Below are 26,385 nucleotides of genomic sequence, written 5' to 3'. Positions count from 1 at the left end.
TGAAGACCATGTCAGAAAATCGTGAACTTGAGTAGACGTCATCCTCGAATTGGGAGACACTTGATGACGATGATCCAATAATACATACAAAACTGAACTATTCACCCTTGTGCATCCACTTAGTGCCTGGCCTATTGCTCTTACACAGTGCTTATCCAAGTAACTGCAACATGACTGGTGGAAAGTCAAATGGCCTTGCAGGATGTCCTTGAGCAGCTCTAGACCTCGAAAGACTGGCTTTTGTCTGCACCATCTTGGCATGGTAGGCAGCAGTATGGGCTGGCTGGCTGAGAGGCAACAGCAAAAGCACTGGCGAATTGGCAGTGGTTGGTGCATAAAGTGTTCATCCTGAGAGAGGGCAGCAAGTTCTTGTACTAAGGAACCACCGATACTAAACTGTGGAAGCACCTCAGTAATTATAGAATCATATAATAGTCACAGCACAGAAGAACACCATTTGGCCCATTGAGCTTGTGCTGGCTCTCTGTAAGAGCAATGTAGCTAGGTCCATGACCCCACCCTTTCCATATAGCTCTTCAGTTTTCTCCCTGAATCTTCTTCTCGAGAAAGTCCCCTTTTCTTATTGGTACTTGGAATAGAGAGAAGAGAAAATTAGTGATTGACTAAGCAGGCTCATACATTAAAGATCACCCATTGTCCACATGTTGTTGATATATACTGGAAGCACCCTCACTGGCTTACTGGGGGAGGCCGATCTAGTCCTCCGTATGGGAACGATCCCTGTCCTCACTAGCCAGCTCTGTGGCCTGCTCTTCGAACCTTGAGAGGGGGGCAACTTCAGGGTTCCCCTGCCTGTTATGGCTCTCTCTCTTTTGTTATGTGTAATCTTGTCCTGCTTAAAGACAAATGGATTGTCTGTGAGCACTATGGATGAAGGAGCAGTTCAGAAGCATTGTCTTAAAGCTATCAATGTATATAATATTTTGGAAAATATTTTTCTTTTAAAATAGAGTTAAAAATAAATAAATTTAGTCTGTGGGTATGTCTTAATTGGATTAAAGCCAACTAGGTTGGGTGCTTTGATATATACTAGTTTTGATATGTAAGAGAGATAGCATTCATTTGCATTTCTTGAATAAAGCATTCAAGAAGTGGGGTGAAAACTTGACACCTTTCTAGCAGCCACCAAGCAATATGTTTATATTACTAATAAAAGTTGATACAATGAATGAGGTTTCATTGTTAAAAAATAAAGTTCAAAGAGACTGGTGAGACAATGAGAATTTGAATTCAATTAGTGGTGGTAGGCATAGCTTCAGTAGTTTTCGGGTATGCGGAGCAAAGGCAATGTAAGATCAAAAGGCAGTTGCAAGGCTTCAACTGGCTCTACAGTGAAAAGAACCTCATTTTGAGTTTGTAAGGTGAAAATGCTTTGCTTGGTGTTTAGTTAAATCTATGGGTTGCAGTTGCCTTACTGGAGATTAGTTTGGGAATTTGTTAAAAATTATGATAGTAGTGATTTATAGCCATGTGAATATATATTTCTAACCTGTATAAATAAATAAAATGTTTCAATTAATTTAATGTAAAACCTCAAGAACTGATGGTCTGATTCCTGAATTTAGAGTCGCATCTCAAGCATAACACTTAAAATTATATGTTATGACAGTTGTTTAAAGTTTCTCTCTGGGAATTTTAAATAACTCCGCTTTACCAGCTGCATCAGTCATAACAAGCATGCATCTCTGCTGTATCTGCTGAGCCCTCCCCAATAAGGGATTAGGATGTCGTTTGTGTAGGAACTTACATGAGATGGTGTTCTTAAAGTGGTTGGCAGACAATCAATGTGGATGTCCCATCTGCTGGTCGTGTGTGACATCCCTGTGGACTCTAACCCTTAGAATGCCTGATGCCATTGTGAGAGTGCGAGTTTGGAGTGAGTAGAAGTTTCACCTACGCTGGCGGAGTGGAGAAGATCATTCATGTATTGCGGCACTGCAGGGCTGTCCTTTTCTGAGTCCCATGGGTGTTAACCTCCCCACCAATAATTGGGAAAGATGTAGAGGAGCACATTGTCAAGGAAATTACAGAGAGGTTTTGGAACTATAGACTAATTACAATGGGGGAATTTAATTATCCTAATATAGAACTGAAGAGTAGTAATGTAAAGGGCAAAGAGGGGGAAAAGTTTCTTTAGTGTATACAGGATTTTCTTCAGATACAGTACCAACCACGCCTCTGCAACAGAATGGACTGAAATTCACTGGATCACAAACTTTTGAGTTTTCCTTGGAGCCCAAAGAGAAGGGGTGACATTATTCCTGCTCTGAAAACAACCAGTTATTAGGCTGAATCACGGATTGTTTCTGACCCAGCAAAGAAGGAGGTACTGCTAGATCTGATTCTGGGAAATGCGGTGAGCCAAGTGGAACAAGTGTCAGCCGAGAAACACTTAGGGAACAGTGACCATAGTACCATAAGGTTTAGATTAGCAATGGAAAAGAGTAAGGGGGAAGGTTTAGTCTGAGGATCCCCAGTCAGTGTTAGGACCCCTGCTTTTCTTCACACATATTAATGATCAAGACTAGGTTGTACAGGGTACAATTTCAAAATTTGCATGACACAAAAACTTGAAATTGTGAATTATGAGGAGGATAGTGTTAAACTTCAATGGCACATAGCCAGGCTGATGAAATGGGTAGACCAAAGGCAAATAAAATTTAATGCAGAGAAGTGCAAAGTGAGAGGCAATATAAACTAAAGGGTACAATTCCAAAAGGGGTTCAGGAGCAGAGGCACCTGGGGTGCACAAGTCATTGAAAGTGGCAGGGAAGGTTGAGAACGTGGTTAATAAAGCACTGGTTTGGCCTCAACTGGAGCATTGTGTCTAGTTCTGGACACCGCACTTTAATAAGGATGTGAAGGCATTAGCGAGGATGCATAAAAGATTCATTCGAATGGTCCCAGTTACGTAGATAGATTGAATTTTGGGGCTGTTCTGCTATGAGAAAAGAAGATTAAGAGGAGATTTGGGGTGTTCAAAATTATGAGGGGTCTGGACAGAGTAGATAGGGAGAAATTTTTCCCAATCATGGAATGGTTGAGAACCAGTGGGCACTGATTTAAAGTGATTGGCAAAACATAACAGAGGCAACATGAGGAAAAGCTTTTTCATACAGCAAATGGTTGGGATCTAGAATGCACTGCTTGAGAGTATGACAGAGGCAGATTCAACTGAAGCGTTCAAAAAGCATTTAGATAATTATCTGAAGAGGGAAGAAGTTACAGGGCTCTGGGGAAAAGACAGGTGACTGGGATTAGGTGAATTGCTCTTATAAAGAGCTGACACAGACACAACAGGCTGAATGGCTTCCTTTTTGATGTACCAATTCTATGATTCTATGGGCTGAATTATATGGGAAACCGTGATTCCCCATGCCCTGGCTAAAATGTTAGGGGGAACCCATCCAGGGGAAGGAGGGCTACCCTGCAGTCACTCAACAGTCAATTGGTAGTGGCAGTGAGAGTGGCGGCCACTGCCGGTACTGCACTCAGGGGATGAGGAGGCATACAGTGCTGGATCAGAACTTTGTAAGTGTTTGGGTGTCGGAGGTGGGGGTTTGCGAGGCTTTGTTAGGGACCAGACTTTGGATGCCATAGGGGAGGTCAACCGGGATGGGGAGGGGAGGGGTGCTGTGCAACCCGGGGATGGGCACTCTGATGGGTGCATAGGCAATTAAGGAGGGACCCCTCCCCCTGCCCACCCACCATCAGCCCGTGCAGGCCAGGCTGGCTGCTTGGCATGGGCCTAAGTGGCATTAATTGCCCACTAAAAAGGCTTCAATTGTCCCACTGGCAGACAGACTGCCTGCGCCAACCCTGCTGCTGGTATAATTGTGGTGGGGGAAGGTAAGGGTGGATAAAAAGCAGGCAGGCCACTCGCTGGATTTAACATGACCCTCCCTCCCCACCCCTGTCTTCACACCCATGACTGCAGCAGTGTTAAATCCAGCCCTATAATTCTGCTTCCCCGCTGTTTTTTAAAATATTTTTTATATTGATATTAGTTCTCACTTGTATTATCAACATCTGTTCTACCCATCTTTTCTCTACTTCACCTTACTCCCTATCTATCCTCGAAATCTGTTAAAAGACAGATTGTTGGACTGCTGTGACAGCCTGAATGCCCAGTAAAGCACTGAGATACACATCCAGGCTGGCAGCTGTCTGTCCCTGCACAGTAGCAAGCATGTATCTGATGACCCCAGTCTGAGTTTCTACTGCAGCATTGAGACATTGGATGACTTCTACCTTGCTGCAATAGAAGCTGAGACAAAAGCTAACAGAAGCCTCATCATGGGGAGGTACAGATTGCTGTCATGGAGCTGGCTACCATTTCCACACTGGAAAGGATGGGCTCCAAGTTCTGCGCGATGCCCTGTGCCAATCTGAAGCTGGATTCCTCCATGCTCCTTGACAGTGACAGGCCTGCCACTGCATCAAGCATCTCAGTGTGTATAGTCATTAGCTTTCTCCTGGACACTGTCCAATCGAATTCCTCAGCGCAGTCCCCTGCAATAGAACTCGTCTGCGACCTTGACTTCCAGGAAGCTGTCCTGGCATGACTAGCCCGTTTGTGCCCAGTGACACACAATATGCTGCCTTTAGCTCTATACTAGTTCCTCAGGGTAGGGTCCTCGGCCCAACCATCTTCAGCTGCTTAACCAATGACCTTCCTTCCATCATAAGGTCAGAGCTGGGGATGTTCGCTGATGATTGCACAATGTTCAGCACCATTTGTGACTCCTCAGATACTGAAGCAGTCCATGTCCAAATGTAGCAAGATCTGGACAATATCCAGGCTTGGGCTGAAGTGGCAAGTAACATTCACACCCCAAAAGTTCCAGGCAATGACCATCTCCAACAAGAGAGAATCTAACCATCATACCTTGACATTCAATGGCATTGCCATCGCTAAATCCCCCACTATCAACATCCTGAGGATTACCATTGACCAGAAACTGAATTGGGCCAGCTATATAAATACTGTGGCCACAAGAGCAGGTCAGAGGCTAGGAATCCTGCGGCAAGGAACTCACCTCCTGACTCCCCAAAGCCTGTCCACCATCTACAAGGCACAGGTCAGGAGTGTGATGGAATACTCTCCGCTTGCTTGGATGAGTGCAGCTCCCACAACACTCAAGAAACTTGACAACATCCATGACAAAGCAGCCTGTTTGATTGGCACCACATCCACAAACATTCACTGCCTCCACCGCCGACGCACAGTAGCAGCAGTGTGTACCATCTACAAGATGCACTGTAGGAATTTACCAAGGCTCCTTAGGCAGCATCTTCCAAACACACGACCACTACAATCTAGAAGGACAAGGCAGAAGATAGCTGGGAACACCACCGCCTGGAAGTTCCCCTCCAAGTCACTCACTATCCTGACTTGGAAATATATCTCAGTTCCTTTACTGGCGCTGGGTCAAAATCCTGGAATCTCCCTCCCTAACAGTACTGTGGATGTACCTACACCACGTGGACTGCAGCAGTTCAAGAAGGCAGTTCACCATGACCTTCGCAGGGGCAAATAGTGATGGACAATATATAGCCCACATCCCTTGAATTAATAAAAAATACCCTCTAAAATATGCACAGAGCCAGTATCTGAGCTGGTTGCTGTGACTGTCAGATCAAGTGCTGACCTCCTCAGAGGTTTATAGCAGCTCTCACCCTTCATGAGGTTGCAATGGTTGACTAGGTAGTTGTTCATGAAAATATTGAAACATAAATAGAAAAAAGGAAGGTTGGAATGAATTGGGCTGTATTGGGGATGAAAGCAAGAGGCCCAAGATCATCCCATCAGCAACTTTCACTTTCAGGATGAGGATGAACTGAGATTTGAGAAGGAACATACTTGAAGCAACAAAGTCATCCTGAAAGTCCTTGGCAATGCCAGGCACAATAGGTTCTATTACAGCTGGCACACAAAGTGAATTGCTATCTCCTCCAGCGGGCTCACCTGATACAGGTGTGCCTGTCCCCTGCCTGTTCGGATCTATTCCCTCCTGTCATGAGGCATTTTGTCCTGCAAGAGAGAAGGAACAATATCAGTGATTGTGTTTGGGCAATCTGCCTGTCATGGGTGAATAGCTGGAGGCATGTGGAAGCAGCACGAGGTGGCACGAGGTGGCTGTGAGGCTGGCAGCATTGGAAAGCCTGTGAGGTTGAGGTGGAGCATTAGAATGTCAGACCAGAGTCCTGATTGATACAGATTGCTAATCGGGCTGTGATCCATGGAGTAATATGAGAGGTTGTTGGTGTGATGAGTAGTAGATGTCATGTGAAGATGCATTCACTGACCTTGAGTGCCTGTGTCAGGTCATTGAACTTCTTGCTGCCATCCTCAGGGTCAGACTCGCGAATTGACCTCCTGGCCATATGTTCATTCCCTTCTGAGGATTTCCATTGAGGGCCTCCTGGCTCTCTGCAGAAACATTGGGCGGAATTGTCCCAGATTTGCACTAAGTGTGGTAGTGGGCGTTTTACCCGCCGGCTGCGATGGCGGCTTTTCACGTCAATGCGCCCCAAACCCGTCACATTAAATATGCATTCCTGGGCATGCCATTTCCATGGTGGGCGGGCTCTCAGTCACCTGCCATGCCATCATCTTGCCGTTTCATCATGCAGGGCGCCATATTTAAAGTCCAGCCACGCGCAAACCTCTCAGTACTTCCAGCCCATGACTGCTGCACAGAAGGCATGGCCCTGAAAGGCAAAATAATGACAGCCCGCAGGATCAATGACACATCACTCGAGCACCTTTTGGACATAGTGGAGGCTCGCTGTGATGTCCTCTACCTCCGCTCTGGCTGCAGGATGGGCAGTGACATCACTAATCTGGCTTGGGAGGCAGTGGCAGCAGTGGTCAGTGCCAACGTCCTGCAAAAGAGGACAGTCACCCAGTGCTGCAAGAGGTTGAATGATCTCCTCCATTCCGCCAGGATAAGTCACTCTTCTCATCACTCACAACTCACACACTCACAAACCCATCATACATCCACAGGGCTCTCACTCACTGCCTTTTCAAGGACATCGTCATTCACTCTCTCACACACACCTTTAATTGTCTTCATCCCATCCATGGGACCACTCACCACCCACACATGCCAGGCATACTTATCATCTGGCCTGGCAGACGTCCTGCTTACGCTCTCTCCATCTCTATTCATGCAGGTCAAGCTGACACACAACAAGAGGAAGAGGTCGCAGACTGGTGGAGGTATGTCTGAAATCAAGGTCCACGCGGACTTTGAAGGCAGAGCCATCCAGATGGCTGGCGATGACTGAGGCCAGTCCTGTGCTGACGGTGAGGTCGGCGGTGCTCTACCAAGTTAGGATCCAACAATGCAACATCAATTAGACAACCATGCTGTGAATGATGTGTCCTCTTTCACAGGTCACTGCCATGCACTTGCTTTCGCAAGCACATCTGCCAAACAGCCAACGTAGGACCTCCAATCAAGCCCCAAAGAAACCTCTGAAGATGAATCTGAAGACACCCTCCTTGAAGCCCCATCACAGCGCTCACCCACACCTTCCACCAGTGCAGAGCCACACACCTCGGTGGGGGCTAGCTTTACTGTAGTCTCGGAGTCACAATCTGGTGAGCACATTACACTTCCTGATCCACAGCAGGCATGGCAGGGACTCCCCAGGTGTCTGGCACTTGGAGGACTGCTGGAGGCCAGAAATTTGCTGAGCCTGAGTCAGATGATGAGCCTCTGGACTCAGTCATGTCATGGTTGCTGGAGCTGCAAAGGCAAGCTTGGGAACTTCAGGAAGGGATGTCCGCTGCACTCCTCGGATTTCAAGGCACGATGGAGGAGTCCATCCTCCTTCAGGCATGCCAACATACCGAGGTCAACATTGGTAGGATAGTGGCTGCCATGGGGACATTGGTCCAGGATGCTGCTCCTGCACTGCTGCGCGGGCTGAACTCCATCGTTGATGCTATAGTTGGCCTCAAATAGTGTGTACATGAGGGGGGTGGGTTAGCTCAATGTCACTCCAGCTGCCCGTTTTCTTTAAGGAGTCAACTTGGGCCCCTTGGGCATCCATAGGGAGAAGGATCAGCAGGTCCACACCCTGGGACCATCCACCAGGAGTGTCCAGCCCATCCGAATCCCCTCTTCCTGTGAACCCAGTAGCTCCAGCTCCACAACTCGAGGAGAGTGCCACTGCCACACAGCAGCTCCCCAAAAGCAGGCCAGGGCCCTCCGGGTCTCAGCTGTCCAGAGGATGCCAGTCAAGGACACCACAGGCAGGATGAAGCAGTCAGCAGGCTGCCTCCATCTCCACTGTGGATTTCCAGGGAGCACCAAGACATAGCGGCAGGGTTAGGAAGGTATAGAAGATGTAGTTGTATAGCCTGGGCATGTGTGTAAATCACTTGTACATAATGTTCAATATTGTCAATAAACTCCTAAGAATGTCTCCCTGCTTATGGCTCCTCGTACTGATGAGCAGTGTTCGTGTCACTCAGATGTGAAACCTTTCTGCACAAGATAAAGGCAGGTGTCTCAGTCCAGGGCCTCTTCCCTGTGCTGTGTGCAGCATTCAGACCAAAATGATGGTCTGACCTCTCACTCCCTGGACATGTTACTGATAGCTGCACGTCAAGGGTGCTTGTCATTGCTGCCAGAATGTCATGGGCAGGCGTCACAGAGTTCCATCATTCTCTCTGTGTGCTCTCAGCACTTTTAAGGTGGGGCTGGTCCCCATTTCTTCAGCATCTGTGACCACTGATGCTGTGCTGCTGAAGGGGCTCAGGTGCTGAAGGCAGAAAATGGACAAGATGCTTTTAAAGTTTTATGGCTGCGTCTCTATGATGTAACCCTGATCACAGAGTGCAAGCGAGATGCCCTCGGCCAGACAGGAGTAAGACATTCTCAGAGGCTATGTGAAGACCTATGGAGTGCCTTCACTGCACGTCATCATCATCCTCCTGCAATAGAGCGACTATTAGGGCCTCCACTGCATCTCCATGACAGGAGCATTCTCACAGAGGGTTTGTGCACTGCTATAGAATCACAGAATCACAGAATCACAGTGCAGAAGAGGCCCTTCGGCCGATCGAGTCTGCATCGCCACGTGAGAAACACCTGACCTACCTACCTAATCCCATTTACCAGCACTTGGCCCATAGCCTTGAATGTTATGATGTGCCAAGTGCTCATCCAGGTACTTTTTAAAGGATGTGAGGCAACCCGCCTCCACCACCCTCCCAGGTAGTGCATTCCAGACCGTCACCACCCTCTGGGTAAAAAAGATTTTCCTCACATCCCCCCTAAACCTCCTGCCCCTCACCTTGAACTTATGCCCCCTTTTAAATGACCCTTCAACTAAGGGGAACAGCTGCTCCCTAACCACCCTGTCCATGCCCCTCATAATCTTGTACATCTCGATCAGGTCATCCCTCAGTCTTCTCTGCTCCAACAAGAACAACCCAAGTCTATCCAACTCTCTTCATAACTTAAGTATTTCATCCCAGGCAACATCCTGGTGAATCTCCTCTGCACCCCCTCCAGTGCAATCACATCCTTCCTATAATGTGGGGACCAGAACTGCACACAGTACTCCAGCTGTGGCATCACTAAGGTTCTATACAACTCCAACATGACCTCCCTATTTTTGTAATCTATGCCTCGATTGATAAAGGCAAGTGTTCCATATGCCTTTTTCACCACCCCACTAATGTGCCCCTCCACCTTCAGAGATCTATGGACACACACGCCAAGGTCCCTTTGTTCCTCAGAACTTCCTAGTGCCATGCCGTTCATTGAATACTTCCTTGTCAAATTACTCCTTCCAAAGTGTATCACCTCACACTTTTCAGGGTTAAATTCCATCTGCTACTTATCTGCCCATTTGACCATCCCATCTATATCTTCCTGTAGCCCAAGGCACTCAACCTCACTGTTAACCACCCGGCCAATCTTTGTGTTATCCGCAAACTTACTAATCCTACCCCCCACATAGTCATCTATGTCATTTATATAAATGACAAATAATAGAGGAACGAGCACAGATCCCTGTGGTACGCCACTGGACACTGGCTTCCAGTCACTAAAGCATCTTTCTGTCATCACCCTCTGTCTCCTACAACTAAGCCAATTTTGAATCACCTTATCAAATTACCCTGTATCCAATGTGCATTTGCCGTCTTTATAAGTCTCCCATGTGGGACCTTGTCAAAGGCTTTGCTGAAATCCATATAAACTACATCAACTGCACTACCCTCATCTACACACCTGGTCACCTCCTCAAAAAAATTCAATTGAATTTGTTAGGCATAACCTCCCTCTGACAAAGCCATGCTGACTATCCCTGATCAAACCTTGCCTCTCCAAGTGGAGATCGATACTCTCCTTCAGAAATTTCTCCAGTAGTTTCCCTACCACTGACGTGAGACTCACTGGCCTGTAGTTCCCTGGCTTATCTCTACAACCCTTCTTAAATAGCGGAACCACATTAGCTGTTCTCTAGTCCTCTGGCATCTCCCCCAGGCCAAAGAGGAATTAAAAATTCGGGTCAGAGCCCCTACGATCTCCTCCCTTGCCTCCCTCAGCAGTCTGGGACACAAATCATCTGGACCTGGAGATTTGTCCTCTTTTAAGCCTGCCAACACCTCCAATACCTTGTCACTCTCTATATCAATTTGCTTAAGAACCTCGCAGTCTCTCTCCCCGAGTTCGATACCTTCATCCTCATTCTCTTGGGTGAAGGCAGACGTGAAGTATTCATTCAACACTCTGGTGATGTCCTCTGGCTCCACCCATAGATTTCCCCCTTGGTCCCTTATGGGCCCTACTCTTTCCCTGGTTATCCTCTTCCCATTGATAAACTTATAGAATATCTTGGGATTTTCCCTACTTTTACCAGCCAGCGCTTTCTCAAATCCCCTCTTTGCTCTCCTAATTGCTTTCTTAAGCTCCACTCTGCACTGTCTATACTCCACTAATGCCTCTGCTAATTTGCTTCCCTTATACCTGCTAAAAGCCTCTCTTTTCCTTCTCATCGTAACCTGAATATCTCTGGTCATCCATGGTTCTCTGGGCTTGTTACTCCTTCCTATCACCCTAGAGGGAACATGCTGAGCCTGTACCCTCCCCATTTCCTTTTTGAACACCCCCCACTGTTCCTCTGTAGATTTCCCCACAAGTAACTGTTCCCAGTCTACCTTGGCCAGATCCTGCTTTATTTTACTAAAATCCACTCTCCCTCAATCCAAAACATTTTTTTGCAACTTATCAATTTCTTTGTCCATAACAAACTTAAACTGTACCATGTTATGGTCACTATCGCTAAAGTGCTTGCCCACCACTACCTCAGCCACCTGTCCGGCTTCATTCCCCAGAATTAGGTCCAGCAATGCACCGTTCCTTGTTGGACCCTCTACATATTGACCTAAAAGGTTCTCCTGTACGCATTTCAAGAAATCCACTCCGTCCAAGCCCTTAACCCTATGTCTATCCCAATTAATGTTGGGAAAGTTGAAATCACCTAATATAATTACCCTATTGTAATTGTTTTTACACACCTCCACAAATTGTGCACATATTTGCTCCTCAATTTCCCGCTAACTATCTGGGGGTCTATAATAAACATCTAATAATGTGGTTGCCCCTTTTTTATTCCTAAACTGTACCCACAAAGCTTCATTCGATGCCTACTCCAAGATATCATCTCTCCTTACTGCAGCAACTGACTCCTTGACTAATAAAGCAACGCTTCCTCCTCTTTTACCCCCTCCCCTGTCTAGCTTGAAGATTCTATATCTCGGATTGTTGAGCTGCCAATCCTGCCCTTCCCTCAACTACGTCTCAGTGATGGCTACAATATCACAATTCCACATGCCAGTCCTCACCCTTAAAGGTCTGCCGAAGGGCCGTGAAGGCTCGAAACGTTAACTGATTTCTTCTCCACCGATGCTGCCAGACCTGCTGAGTTTTTCCAGGTAATTCTGTTTTTGTTTTGTCTCACCCTTAACTCATCCATTTTACCTATAATACTCCTGGCATTAAAGTAGATGTCATCCAGCCTTACCTTACTCCCTTGAAGCTTATTGCAGCTGTACTCCCTCTGACTTGATTGTTTTACTGTATTATGATGTGTCCTTATTCTGCTAACATTCTGTGTCCCCTCCCCCTGCCAAATTAGTTTAAACTCCTCCCAACAGCACTAGCAAACCCACCCACAAGGATGTTAGTCCCGTCCTGGTTCAGATGTAGACCGTCCCGCTTGTACAGGTCCCACCTTCCCCAGAAACAGTCCCAGTGATCCAGGAATCTAAAACCCTCCTTCCTGCACCAACTCTTAAGCCATGTATTCATAGGCCAGACTGGAGTTGAACACTCACAGATACAATTGAAGGATCTTATGCTGTCTCTTTACTGCATGTCGTCATCATCCTCCACAAATCTAGCAGATAAGAGGGCCTCCTGAGTGCACCTGCCTCATCTGGCCAGTGTGAGGGCCTCATTCCCATCATCATTGCCTCAAAGCGACCTCATCACCATCGATGTTCTCATTGGAGGAGACTTCAAGCTCCTCCTCAGCCAACTCCCCTTCCCGTTACAGCGCCAGGATGTAAAGAGTGCTGCAGACGATGATGATGCGTGACACCCTCTCCGGACTATAATGCAGGGCTCCACTAGACTGGTCCAGGCACAGGAACCTCATTTTCAGCATCCCGATGGTTAGCTCCGCCAAGTTGCGAGCTGCAGCATGAGCCTCGTTGTACCTTCTCTCTGCTGCAGTCTGAGGCCGCTGCATGGGGGTCATCAGCCACGTCTTCTGTGGATAGCCCTTGTCCCCGAGGAGCCATCCCTGCAGCTTCTGTGGACCCTGGAAGACGCCAGGGATCTGTAACTGACTGACAATGTAGGAGTCGTGCACACTCCCTGGAAACTGTGTGCAGACCTGCAGGATGTGTTTGTGGTGGTCACACACCGGCTGCACATTCAGCGAATGGAATCCCTTGCGGTTGACATAGTTGACCCCATGTTGCAACGGAGATCTGAGCGCCATGTGATGGCATCCTGCACCTATGAGAAACCCGAGATCTGGGCAAAACCAATCGCTCTTGCATCCTGGCTCTCCTGGTCCCTGGCGAAATGCACAAAGTTGTTGCCCTCGCGAAGGTGGCACTGGGACCTCATGGTTGCATTTGTGGGTGGAGGCTTGTGATATCCCACAGAGGTCACCTGTGGAGCCCGGAAAGGAGCCACTGGTGTAGAAATTGAGCGCCACGGTCACTTTCATGGCCACTGGCAGTGGATGCCCTCCATTTCCCTGTCGCGCCAAATCCTGCAATAGCTAGCAGATGTGGCCGACCAGTTCCCTAGACATGTGCAGCCTTCAGTGATACTGGTCCTAGGTCATCTGCAGAAATGAAAGGCAGCATCTATAGACTCTGCGTCTAGCGATGGCTCACTGTGTGTCTTCGGTAGCTTGTATGGGAGGAGCAGCCGCCCTTTCTTCCAGATGGTGCTGCTCCTCCCTCTGCCCAGCCAGGTGCCTCAGTCACTTTCTTCTCCATCTTCTTCACTCTTTGTAAGCTATGAGGCATATAGCAAGTTCACCAGGCTCCATGCTCCTGATACATTCCTCCTGCAGGATGAAAGAGGGAGAAGGGTAGGTTAGCATGTGTGTACTAAGAACTTCTCTTGGTTAAACCTTAAGTCCCCTTAATCTACCCCCAGAGAGTGCTGGCGACCACTTCGATGGCCAGAGATTAGTGCACTGCATGGCTGCCCAAAACCCCATCTTCCTCCATCCCACTCCAGCTGACCAATTGGCAGCAGCTTTGTCCATTAGACTACATGCTGTGCTCTTAGCTCAGGTGCAGGCATTCTCCTAAACCGTGCTATGAAGCTACACTGGTAGCTCGAATCTTGGGGGTGACTGGTCCAAACCGGGATGCTGACATTGCAAGGGGCTGTGAGCACCTCCACCAGTGACTGTTCCATATCCAGATTAGTGAGGAGATTGTACAACGTGCCCAGCTGTCCAACTGTTCTGCAGTCCACTAAAACACTCATCAGTTTGCAGTCTGTGCCCGAGGGGTGAAAAGCTCTGGAGCACTTGGTGGCACTTTGATGCCTCTACGTTGCTTGAGTGGGCTGATAAGCTAGAGGCCCGACCTCAATCATATCAATGTGGCTGTGCCTAAACTGCAGAGGAATGGTCACTTTATACAAGGTGTCCCTAACCCCCACAACCCCTAAAGTCGCCTCAACCGCAGGGCAGACTTTCCCCCCCGACCTGCAACGCGCCTCAACCTTAAAGTCCAACAGGCATCCCTCGCAAGCGCTCTGCAATGTTACTGTGCACTCACCTGAGTTCCCCTCAAAGAGCAGCCAGGCAGGTGAACACATTTTATATGATGAAGATTCATACGGACTCAAAACGTTAACTGTATTCCTCTCTGCCAATGCTGTCAGACCTGCTGAGTTTTTCCAGCTATTTTTGTTTTTGTAACACACTTTATATGCTGTTGCTAAACACATTGGCATGCAATTTCACCAACGTGGGCAGACAATCCAGAGTGGGGTGGGGGGAATGAGTCCAGAGAGCTGGCCTTATAATGATATGCTGATATATTACATCTGACATCGGATGGCAGGAAATGCAGCCCACCATCAACAAGCTGAGTGGATGATCGCAAACTGGTTTCATGATGTCTTGAAACCAATTTTTGGCCTTCTTGCCATATTGTCCACTCACGCCACCAAACACGCCCGACGCCAGCGGGCACGGATGATTTCTTCCATTGTTTCTTTCCCCCTTTCCACCTGTGCTGAAGCCACCAGCTCCACATTGAAAAAACTGGAAATCCTTTCTCTTGCCTGCTGCTCCATTTGAAGCCCATTTGGAGGAATTAGCTAATTCCTCCACAGAGTTTCTGCTTTAAGCGTTGCTTTAAGATGGGCAGGCTGCCTTTAAGAGGAGCAGGCTAGCTGAAACGTGCACACTGCTGGGTTCTCTATTGAGCATGCAGCCAGCCAAAGGCAGATTAGGCATAGGGTTGCATGCTGAAATCATTGAAATAAGGAGGCAGAATGAGTTTTGTTTGCTGCCTGCTTCAATGGGACTGGCATAGGCTAATCGCAAATTGCAACCTCTGGGGCCAAAAATGTGAGCAATAAAATTTCACTCACCCACCCCCAAGATTATTAAAGAGGTGTGGAATAGAGTTGGTGAACAAGCCATTCTGGAGAGCTAGCCAATTCTTTAATGCACTACCATATGGAAAAGATATGGATTGAGCAAGGCCTTTCTTTCCACAAAAGGTGATCTTGTTTTGAATGGAAACTTTGCAACTGATGAAACCTGAATGGAATGCAAAAGGGCACATAAAAACAAAATTCATTATATGCACTTGGTTTAACACTGCTGCCCATTTCTCTCTTGCAGGCATGGAGTACAGGTGGAGGCACATCCCGGGATTAAGCCCCAACACCAACAAAGAAACCATTTTAAAACATCAAGGCAACATTCATGAAAGCCGTTAGGCATTTCTGACCCAATGTTTATAATAGTGATAAAAGGCACAAGTTGTCAGTGAAACAACACAAGCAAAGAAAATCTCAAGCACTATGAAAGCAACAAAAAAACATTAAGAACAGACAACTCACTGTTCCATGGATGTTGCTAGATTAAACTCCTCAGGGATAAAGAAAACAGTAACCCATAAATCTTTGTTGAAATTTCAGCATTTCTGGCAAAATCATCTTCAGAACTTTCTTTAATTGACAAGTATACCTGTTTATTTACTGTTATTTAACACTTTTGTTGCATATATGAAATAACTTGGGTTTCCCAAAGGATATAACAAAGGTCTATAACAAGTTTAAACTTGTCTAAGTCTGGCAGAAATATAATTTGTGGCAATGTTGTGCCACAGTTTAACTTGTCAAAGTGTTGCTGGGCTTTCAGTTGAAGTCCCTAAAGGTGAATAACTGAGTACACTGCCAGCTGTTACCTTTAAGCATACTGTCAATGATAAGAAATTATTGTAAAGTGTCTTATTTTTGTAGATGGCATTTACAAAGTTTAAGATTTGCATAATTTAAAAATGAATCCCTCCAGTCTTTCGACAATTCACGGGCATCCGACTAAAACTTTCAGTTTTCATTGTTCCTTATCCTAGATCATTGATGAATGTAACAAAACTTTCACACTCATACAATATTTAACAAGGCTTATTACAGAGAAAAACTGCAAAGTTCCAAACATAAAAAATGTAATAAAAAATTCTTTGAGAAACATTCTGATTAGGAAAAACACTACCAGGAAAAATAGCTAGTTATATTGTATAAAAATATTTTTAAACTGGTTCAACAAAAGTTAAAAATAACATTTTACATCGCAAACATGGGCAGTTGAATAGATTTGTATTCTAGTACCACTCCAATGATTATAAGCTGCTTGTTACGTATTGTCATAATAATGAAGGAAAAACACCGAATTGCATCTGGAATTATTGGACTTTAAAAAATAAGGCCTGAGTTTTAAAAATGCACACAAGCCAATGGCTGGAATGATACAGGGTGGCTCCTGAAGAGATAATGGAAGCCCACCCTGTTACCAGACAAGGTACTGCTAAAGACACCAGTAACTAATTGCTCTCTCTGGTAGAGACAATGGGGCATAATGAGATATGAGCATCAGCTCATCAAAAAATCATGTGAGCAATGTCCAGATAGATTTGTGAGTTTGCTTCCCACTTGGAGTATACAAAGGAGGGGTTAAAAGTGAGCTGAAAAGCTGCCCCAGTGTCTGTCTGTTGGTGGGTGTGCTGAGAGAGAGCAAGTGCTGGAAGTTTGATTCAAAACTAACAGCCTCACACAGAACCCATGCAAATTGCCATTTTGCAGGTATCCCAACCTCTCTCCCTCCCTACCGAATTCAATACTTCTGGAACCTTGAAACCCACTAATCTTTACTTAATTCAACACTATTGGAACCTCAAAACCAAGCAGTTGTCTATTGGAGTCAACTCTACTGGAACCTCGAAATCTACTACTCATCTACCAGAGTCAATTCTTTCAAGCTAAATTCTTACTTTAACCTGTATGACCATATAAGCATGTGTTTTATCCTTTCTTGCCTTTAGTAGTTAATAAACTTACTCTTGCCTTTAATTCAAGAGAGTCTGATCAAATGGTGCCCTTCAAAACCAGAATGACTGGGTCTGGGAAAGAGGTATCTGTGAAAGGGATCTTTTTTAGATTTAACCTTGTTGTGACCAACAGATGAGGGGGGTGGGGTGGTGGTGGGGGTGGTGTTGCGGGGGTGGGGGATGCTGAATAAAGATGGGGAGCCAGTTCATGCCACCTCGTCTGGGGCATTTGGTGGCATTCCAGCCAGATGGTGACAAATTGAGGGGTAGCTGAGTTAAAAAAGAGCCAAGCTGATTCCCTGATTGGCAATAGGCCTCTTGACCATCCAAATAGGGGAACCCAGGGCCCATAGAAGGGGTGGGGGGGGATGGTGCAGACAGTGGCAAACACTAAGGGCAGAATTTCTCCCTTCGGCAAGCCAAGGCGTGGCCCGCTCGCCGACACGTAAAATGACGCACGGTGATGTCCGTCCCGACGTCACCCCGCGTCATTTAGGTTTTCAGTTCAGCGGGCGTACAGCCGATTTGGCTGTGTACCCGCCGAACTGTCAAAGGCCTATTGAGGCCAGTTAACAAGCAATTAAAACAATCAACTGAGCTGCCCGTCCAACCTTAAGGTTGGGGGTCAGGTGAAGAGCCCAGGTGGTCTTCAGAAAAAACATGAAACTTCATCCACAGGCGGGATGAGGTTTCATGAGGGTTTTAAAATTTGTATAAAATGTTTAAATAAAAGAAATTGACATGTCCCAGCCCATGTGACAATGTCACACAAGGGGACATGTCAGGAATATTTTTTTCTGCCTTGGATGAAATTTTGAATCTTGAGCCGACCTCCCTGAGGCAGCATTTTGCCTCAAGGAGATCTGTGCGCTCTTTCGTGTGCAATCGCAAAAGAGTGCACTCCCTGCTCAGGGAATCCTCCTCCCCAACCTGCACAGGGAGCGCACAGAGCTTCCTGGCGGCCATCACGCTGGGCGGGCCTTAATTGGCCCGCCCACGTAAAATGGCAGCGCACCTCTGACCAGGGGCGCCAATCGGGAACCCGCCCACTCGCGCCCACACCTGCACAACCCCCCCGACATGGGGAAAATGCTGCCCTAGGACTTGAATTTTACCTTCGGTGGGCACACGCGATTGGCGGGCCTGGGAGCAGCAGGGAAACGGACTGCCAACTGTGATGCCCCTGACCAGGATTTTACACTACCTGGCCAATTAATGGCCAGCCAGCGTATAACGCATACTGCAAAGGTCAGCACTGCCAGGGCAGGTGTTGATGTCCCCGCGGGCTCAGGTGAACACTGTGAGAGAGCTCCCTGAAGACAGGCAGCTGCCTCAGGGAGCTGCAGATATTCAAATGATGAAATTAAGATTTAAAAAAGTTCAAAAAAATGTCCATGCATCACAACCACACAAGTGAAAATATACCCCATAAAAATGCCGTCCACAGTTATTTCTTTTTGTTTTATTTTATAACGGAGATTTCATCCTGCCCTTGGATGAGGTGTGATGAAAAACATAAAGGCCACCTGGCCAATTTGCACATCCTCTAACCTTAAGGTTGGATGGGTCATGAAAAGTTGGAGACAATTGCATTGTTAATGGGCTTTATTGCCCTCTTAATTGTTGGCGGCGCGCTAACGACTTTTGCGCGCACCTGCCGAGCAAAATATCGCATGAGTGCTCGATAACATCGGGACACTCATCTGACGTCATCTTGCGCAATTTTACACCTGATAGGGTCTGGCGCGTGCCCACCCGTGGGACGTAAAATTCTGCCCTAGGCCTGGGGCTGGGAGGTGCTCAGGCTCCACATTTTAAACAATGTTCCTTGTCGTCCAGACTGGGCAGTCAGGTCTGCAGACCTGACAGACTGGCTTTAAAAAAATCAGAACTGTCAGGCTGAGAGTTCTGAACTTTTTAAAGCTGATCTGTCAGTGTCAGGTCAAGTTCACTAGTTGATGCGCTGCTGCTTCCAAACATTGGGCAGCTTTGTGGTTCCAATTTTTAAAAATATAAAGCCCACTAGAAAACCATGAAGCTGCCTGAAGATCAGCAGCAGCGCAGCAACTGTGAGAGTTTTCTTGCTGGGGAAATGGTAAATGAAATCCATGCCTTAAACAGATTTTGGTCTCTATTGCAAGCTAGTGGCCTAATGCTTGTTGTAAGACCCAAAAAGAAAATAGTTTGTGATGAACTTCTCTTTCTCCCATCTTAACAGTGGCACATAGCTGATTATTTTCAGTGCCTTTATAGCTAAATTGAAGAAAATGGACAGAGGAATAACATAATCAGATTAATCATTCCTAGCCTCAGGGGGAATATGAAACCAATAATGTAGTCTTTGTGCAGGCTCCACAAGATCAGTTCATGTTAATATTTTTTCTGCATTTTCAGGGTTTAGTGAATGACATGATGAGATCACTTTCTGAATCCCAGTGGAACATCCAGCATCAGCAGGTCTTCGGTTTAATGACTACTTTTAACTCAGTCGTGCTACAAGTTCCAGAAAAATGGCTGCAGGCACAGCCATGCCAGTTAGTGAGAATGTCTAGAGGGTCCTGAACTTAATGGTTGCTCTATTTTGAGGAATGGGGCACCATCAAATACATAATAGCACCTGAAAAGAATGATTTGAGATGACAGAGCTTTCTTTTAATCTATGGCCATAACCTAGAAGCAATGTTCTCAAAATAGGTGAAAAACATATGGCTATGCCTTAATATATTACCCTGAAAAACACTATCTTCTTTGTAAACTTGGTCCATCTGTCCTTCGCAATGCTAGGACTCCCTTCCTAACAGCATTGTGGAAGTAACTCAAGGTTTCTCTGAGTGCCAAAGAGGAGATAGTTGCCTAGAAATGAATTGGTGCCTCATCTATTTTCAAGGCATAAACTGGAACAAAAGCCTCCAATATGGTGGGCTGTATGTGTGTATTTTGCAGATTCAAACGAAGAGCTTAATACCTGTTTGATGTCCTTTTGTATGAGTGATATATATTGTTATATGTTTGTGATTATGCTTTCTGTATAGAGAGTTGTAGGTGTGTGTGTCCAGGGTTTAACAGAGGGAAGGTTACTAGAGACAGGTTGTCTGTGAGGTCTAAGAGGTGAAAGGTTAAAGGTGTTAGGTTTGTGCATTTGTAATGAGAGGTTATGGTGGGTTTGAGTTACAAGTAAATAAGGTATATCTGAAATTTGCATTGGGAGATAAGCGGGAAAATTGGTTTTCAACTGTTGAAAGCTTTTAAAAGCTGCATTGAACTGCAAGAAGCAAATGCACACTGGTTATGGGAGATTTGGCAGGTGCCTCCTGCTCTTGCTTAGAAGAACTCTGTCAATGTACAAGGTGGTGGCACAGCTTTCCCTGTCATGGAAGTGAATTCAAGGCCTACTTGCGGGACATGCCCAGTACTGAAATCTTCCCAGGGAAATCCATTTTTAGATAACGATGTATGACTCTGACAAATGGTGGTAACATAAAGGTAGATCCTTCATTCATGCAGCAAGTGTTAATGTACTTGGATGTGATTCAGCCCCTGATCTCTGGAACATAGAAATGACTAAAAAAGGTTCAGGTCCATCTTCTATTATCCTGGTAGTCACACATTACAATGATAATGGAGTTGTTGAATGATCATAGCAAGCAATTTCTCTCAACTGGTCTACAACAAATCCAGGTATGGAGCAAGGAAAACACCACTGATGGAGAGCTTTGAGAATCATAGTGTAAAATCACTTGTTCCTCCCAAGAGGGCTGCACTTACCACATATCACTTCTCAAATTATTCACATCCTCTATCTTGAAACGCTATTTTCTGAAAGGAAACCGTTTCTTTGATACCTGCAGACATAGGGAAATACACAGCAAAGGACTCATATAGATGATATAGTAGGAAATATCCCCAGAAAGTGTGGTTAATGCAGCAAAAATAGTGCTTGAAGTAATTTCAGCAGTTACACCAGGATGGTATCTACTAGTGCCCTCCAGCATGGAGCCCTCTGGATTTGTCAGGATCAGTGAGAGAGTACCTAATTTTGATAAGGATAGTGGGCACCTTCATTATTAAAGGTTGGTCCCAAAGTCTAGATTCTGGCTGCTAGTGGGAGGAGGGAGTGGCCAAGCCCAGAAACCACAGAAATCCTAAACAGGTCCCCTCCTCCTTAACCACCATGACTATATGGGCCTATAGAAAAATGAAAGAAAAATACCCTTCATTCATGGGCTTAGGAGGATTCTTTGGCCTGATCAACAATGGCCCATCCCACATGTGGGGCCTATTTCTACCATTCTAGTAACCATTGTGCCTCATCTCACTGGATCTTAGCTTGGACCTTTAACAGGCCTTGGGCTATTGAAACAGGTGCCTTGGAAATCCCAACTTAACTCTACTCCCTGCGAATCATTAATCTCTAAAGGCATGGGGGAAGGTTTTGACTTTGACAAGGCTGTGAAGGAATCCTAATGTATGCCAGGATCTGGTGTGTTTGGATCCCAATAAAATTCCGGGTCTTTCCACTACATCCGAGTCAGATTTGCATCAGGAATGCTTTAGAAGGACCAAGCAACCTTGGTCCCTTTGTACTTGGATAAAAGTTTGCATGGACAAATCTGGCAAACTCCAGATCATAAATAAGTTTTCTTACCTTTATACCATAACTATTATGAGCACCAAACTCAGCAAGTTAGTTAAGGCAAAAATACAGAAAACTTTAATAAAGAAACATTTCTTTTACACTAAAATGGCATTGTTTAACCTGTGGTGCTATTGTTAGGTGATATTTGCTAGTGAACTGACAGTAGAATAGAAAATCTTACAGCACAGAAGGAGGTCATTCAGGGATCCACTGGGATGTGTGTGGGATCTCCCAATCTGCAGCCCATTGGTGATCAAGTACCCAATTAATGCCATGTTCAAGGGTCTAGTGAAAATTTGCACGACTGCAGAGGTCTGGAAAGTCAGAGAGGTCCATCAGCTTCAGGGCCATTGCGGGGTTCCCCCAGGTACAAGGTGTCATCGACTGTAAGCATGTGGCTATCAAGGCTCCTAAGGACTACCAGCGGCCTTCATCAACAGCAAGGGCTTTACTTCCATCAATGTCTAACTGGCCTGCGACCACTAAAAATTGATCCTTCAGGTCTGTACACGGTTCCTGGGAAGCAACTATAATGCCTACATACTGCAGTAGTTCCAGGTGTCACAGGTCTTCTGGCCTAGCATGCACCTTCAAGAGTGGCTACTTGGAAACAAGAGTTACCCACTAAAGACATGGCTATTCATACCTGTGAGGAACCTGCACATGGTTGTAGAGGAGAGGTATAACACCTGCCAAAGGTCAACCCAAGTGACAATCAAGTAAGCCATTGGGCTTCTAAATATGCGATTCAGATGCCTACACCAGTCTGGTGTAGCCCATCAGTATACCCCAGTGATGGTCTCATGTACCATGATGATGTGTTCTGCACTGCCCAGCCTGGAACTGCAGAGGAGGGAGGTGTTGAATAATGTCGATATTGCTGGGCACAATGCCTCCACTAATCATAAGGATATGGAGGGGATGGCTGATGAGGTGATGCAAGTTGAGGGATCACTTCGGCCACAGGCAAACTGAAATTATGTGGACAAAAGGCATGTTTGGGATATCCTCCTTTGGCAGGGGGAGACAGTGATATTGTCACTGGACTGGTAATCCAGAGACTCAGGATAATGCTCTGGGGACCCGGGTTTGAATTCAATGAAAAAAAAATTCTGGAATTAGAAGTCTAATGATAACCATGAAACCATTGCCAATTGTCATAAAAGCCCATCTGGTTCATTAATGCCCTTTAAGGAAATCTGCTGTCCTTACCTGGTCTGACCTAGATGTGAATCCAGACCCACAGCAATGTGGTTGACTCTTAAATGCCCTCTAAACAAGGGCAATTAAGGATGAGCAATAAATGCTGGCCTAACCACATCCTAAGAATGAATTTTTTAAAAATCCTAATACATAGCTGTTTCCTTGCTCCTTTTCATTGGAATCCTTGATCCATTCAGAAAGGTTTCAATAAAGCTGCCCCATGGCTTGGGATGACCTTGGTGGCTGTCCTCTGGATGCCTGAAGCTTGGAGGACCCTGGCATGCTGAGGGTTCCTGCACAGGTGCAGGACCCTCCTCTGCCATTGTGGCTTCTTGCGGTGATGGTATCATTGGTAGTGGGGCTGAGGAGTTGCTGTCCACACCAGGAGTGCCTCAAGATGAGTGCCCAGAAGCAAAAGTCAGCTACTCCTCCTCCCTTGCAAGGCACACTGAGAAGGACAAGCCCTGGTGGAAATCCAGGCATCTTGCCCCCTCTCCCCTTATTGCTATTATATAGAGATCTTGGACAAGGTGATCGCATGCAGGTCTGCACGCATCTCAAGCATCCACTAACTGGTTCCCTGGATTAGGCCCTCCATGAAAATGGCCAACCTCTCAATGGAGGAAGCCACATGCACCCTGCCAGACTCATGGCCGCACTCATTGCCTGGAAGACCTACTCCATTGTTTACACCTGGGTGCTCATAGTAATTTCAGCATCATTCCTCTGGAAGGCCTGCCAAGTGTTACCCTATCTCTCACTTAATTTCCAAATAGAAATGACATCCACTTCCAATGCCACCACCGTGACTTTCACCATTAGCACAAAATATGGTCCAGCATGTTTCTTCATCCAAACAGTTTGAAGATTCCTCACTCGCACTCAGATTGGAGTTTTCCAACCCCGACAGCAGTGGCCATTGTTGCAGGTGGGACAGGAAAATTTGGAAGGAAGCCAAAAGTCAATTGACCTTTGGCCACTCTCCAAATTTTCCCATCCTGCCCACAATGATGCCCGCAGCGGGCGGGGCTGGAAAGTCCCAGCCATTGATTCTGAACCAGGAATTTTAAGTTAAGGCATCTAATTCAAGAAAAAATCATGTGCAAAAACCAACAAAAAAATAGAAAGAAAGATGGGACAAAGAGAGAGGGGGATAGAAGAGAAAGAAACTAAGTTGAAACAAATTATTTCAAGTTTTTTTAAATCTCCAACAGTAATTAAGATATGAAGGACTAAGATCCCACACTTGTTAAAGTTAATTGTTAAACGTTAAAAGGCTGTTTAGAGATTTACCACTCCACTAAAAAATTACAGAATGCACAAGTGTGGAAGAATAAAATACATGTATAATGAAATTACTACAGAGTGTCCTTGCGCAGTCACGCGACCAGCACATAAACTAATAGACTAGTCGCGCTATCAGCTACCTTCCCAGACTAATGGGCGCCACATGTCAGATATGGTTGTAAACTAAGAAAGAACTATTGTGTGCATGCCCAAGATATGTCACCATACCATGTTAACAATTAATTGGGTTAAGCAACCATTGAAACTGCCTAATCTCTAACCATTGAAACTGCCTAACCTCGTCAAGTACTTATTTGCTATAACTATGTGTGTACTCCAATGCTTCTCAGAGTGCCTGATCACTCCATTGCATGCGACTGGGCTCTCCGTGATATCACGATTTGATAAAGACTTCCAAGACAAACCTCCTGGGTCCGAGTGTTCACTCCGTTTTCCGCGACAACAGGCCTTGGCTTTTTTTGGAGTGGATTGTGGTGGGAAAGTGCAGCAACTTCACGCCCTTCATGTGTTTTAATGACCTGTCTCTCAACAATATATTGGAATAGCAAAGCTTGTGGAGGAGCAGATCAACTTGACAGTAACTTCTTGATCTATGTATTTAACTGCGCATGTGTGTAAATCAGAGATTGCGGTCCAATTTACTCCTTAATAATGGGAAGCACTTATAGCATCACCGTTATTCCTAACACAAAAACCAGCGCAATATGGTTGATTATGCAGTCAGGCACAGCAGGGAAGTACAGGATTTATAAAGGGAGTAGTTGGAGTAAATGACAGCCCATGACTTACCATCCATTGAAATGTAGTACAGTCAGTCATATATTCCAAGCCTGTGTGCTTTACTGGTGTAAATGTGGCTTGTCATTTGCACAGTAGCAGCCAGCTGTAGAAAGAAAAAGAATTATGTACTGATACCACAATTTACTGCCACAGGACATAGAAAAGAGTGTCAGTCACTGAAATCACCTCAAATGCAACCTTGAATTTTATAATCATTGGAAAAATGTGTCAGTCCATATAGAGACTTAGACACGTCACTAATCAAAAGAACACAAATTCCATTTTTTTTCAAGGAACAGCAGACCCTGAAGCAACCAGAATATTGTTCAATTCCCAAACTTTGATGCCTGTCCTACTCCAAAATAAAAGAATCATCGGTGATAATTCTGGGCTGATGTTTTTCAATCCTAACAGTGCTTTCAGCCCAAGGCAGGATAATGTATTAAAAGTTACTTACTGTGTGGCATGTGGCACTTTTTTTGGACTCGGCCAAATTAACTTTTCATTCACCTTAAACTGTTATTTGAACTTTAGCCAGGGGAAATAAATTCTGATAAAATAAAAGGAACAGGTTTCACCATTTGTGTAGACAAGGAGCTATCTAATGGGCTAGTGGAGGGTTGCAATAGGGCAGATAGGAGCAATGAAGGATTGAATTTGGCAGATGAAGACACAACTCGGAGACTTGTGAGTAGGAAATATCTACACAGTGTCCATTCATAATAGAGGGAAAAAGGATGATTTTGTAGATGATGTTTGCTGATTTACTAAAGGATTGTTTTTCCAAATATCCTTGCCCAATCTTTCCCAAGCCAATAACACATCGATAAATTTTGAGCGCGCAGTTTAATCAGATGGAAAATGGTAGGATGCTCGCCTGTCACTGCCTAGCATGCGTTGGCTGCATGTGAGGCCCTACCAATGTATTGGGGCCTTTTGAAGTTTACCCTAGCTTATGCTGATATTCTACCTTTAAAACAGTATTGGTCTTTTTGATCAGAGACAAATAAAAAGAGTGCTTCCAGAACTTGAAGTTCTAAGTTAAAAATAAAGACCTTGGGTTACATAATACAAATTCACAGTCTCCGTAAGGAGTTTCACACAGTGGGAGTGGATATGAGGAATTCAGGTGCAGGAAACAATGATTAGTTTTAATGGACTGAATTAAGCCTCCACAGTTGAAATGCCAATGTACACTACTGAAGCGTGAAGCCACAAAATCTACTCTTGAATGGATAAAACTGGTGATTATTAGGGTAAAATGAAGAATGAAGGTGAATAAATCAGTTTTATTCGATCTGTA

This window comes from Cetorhinus maximus, chromosome 7, assembly GCF_964194155.1.
Source record: "Cetorhinus maximus chromosome 7, sCetMax3.hap1.1, whole genome shotgun sequence".
In the NCBI taxonomy this organism is placed as follows: domain Eukaryota; kingdom Metazoa; phylum Chordata; class Chondrichthyes; order Lamniformes; family Cetorhinidae; genus Cetorhinus; species Cetorhinus maximus.
This window is presented reverse-complemented; position numbering follows the sequence as displayed.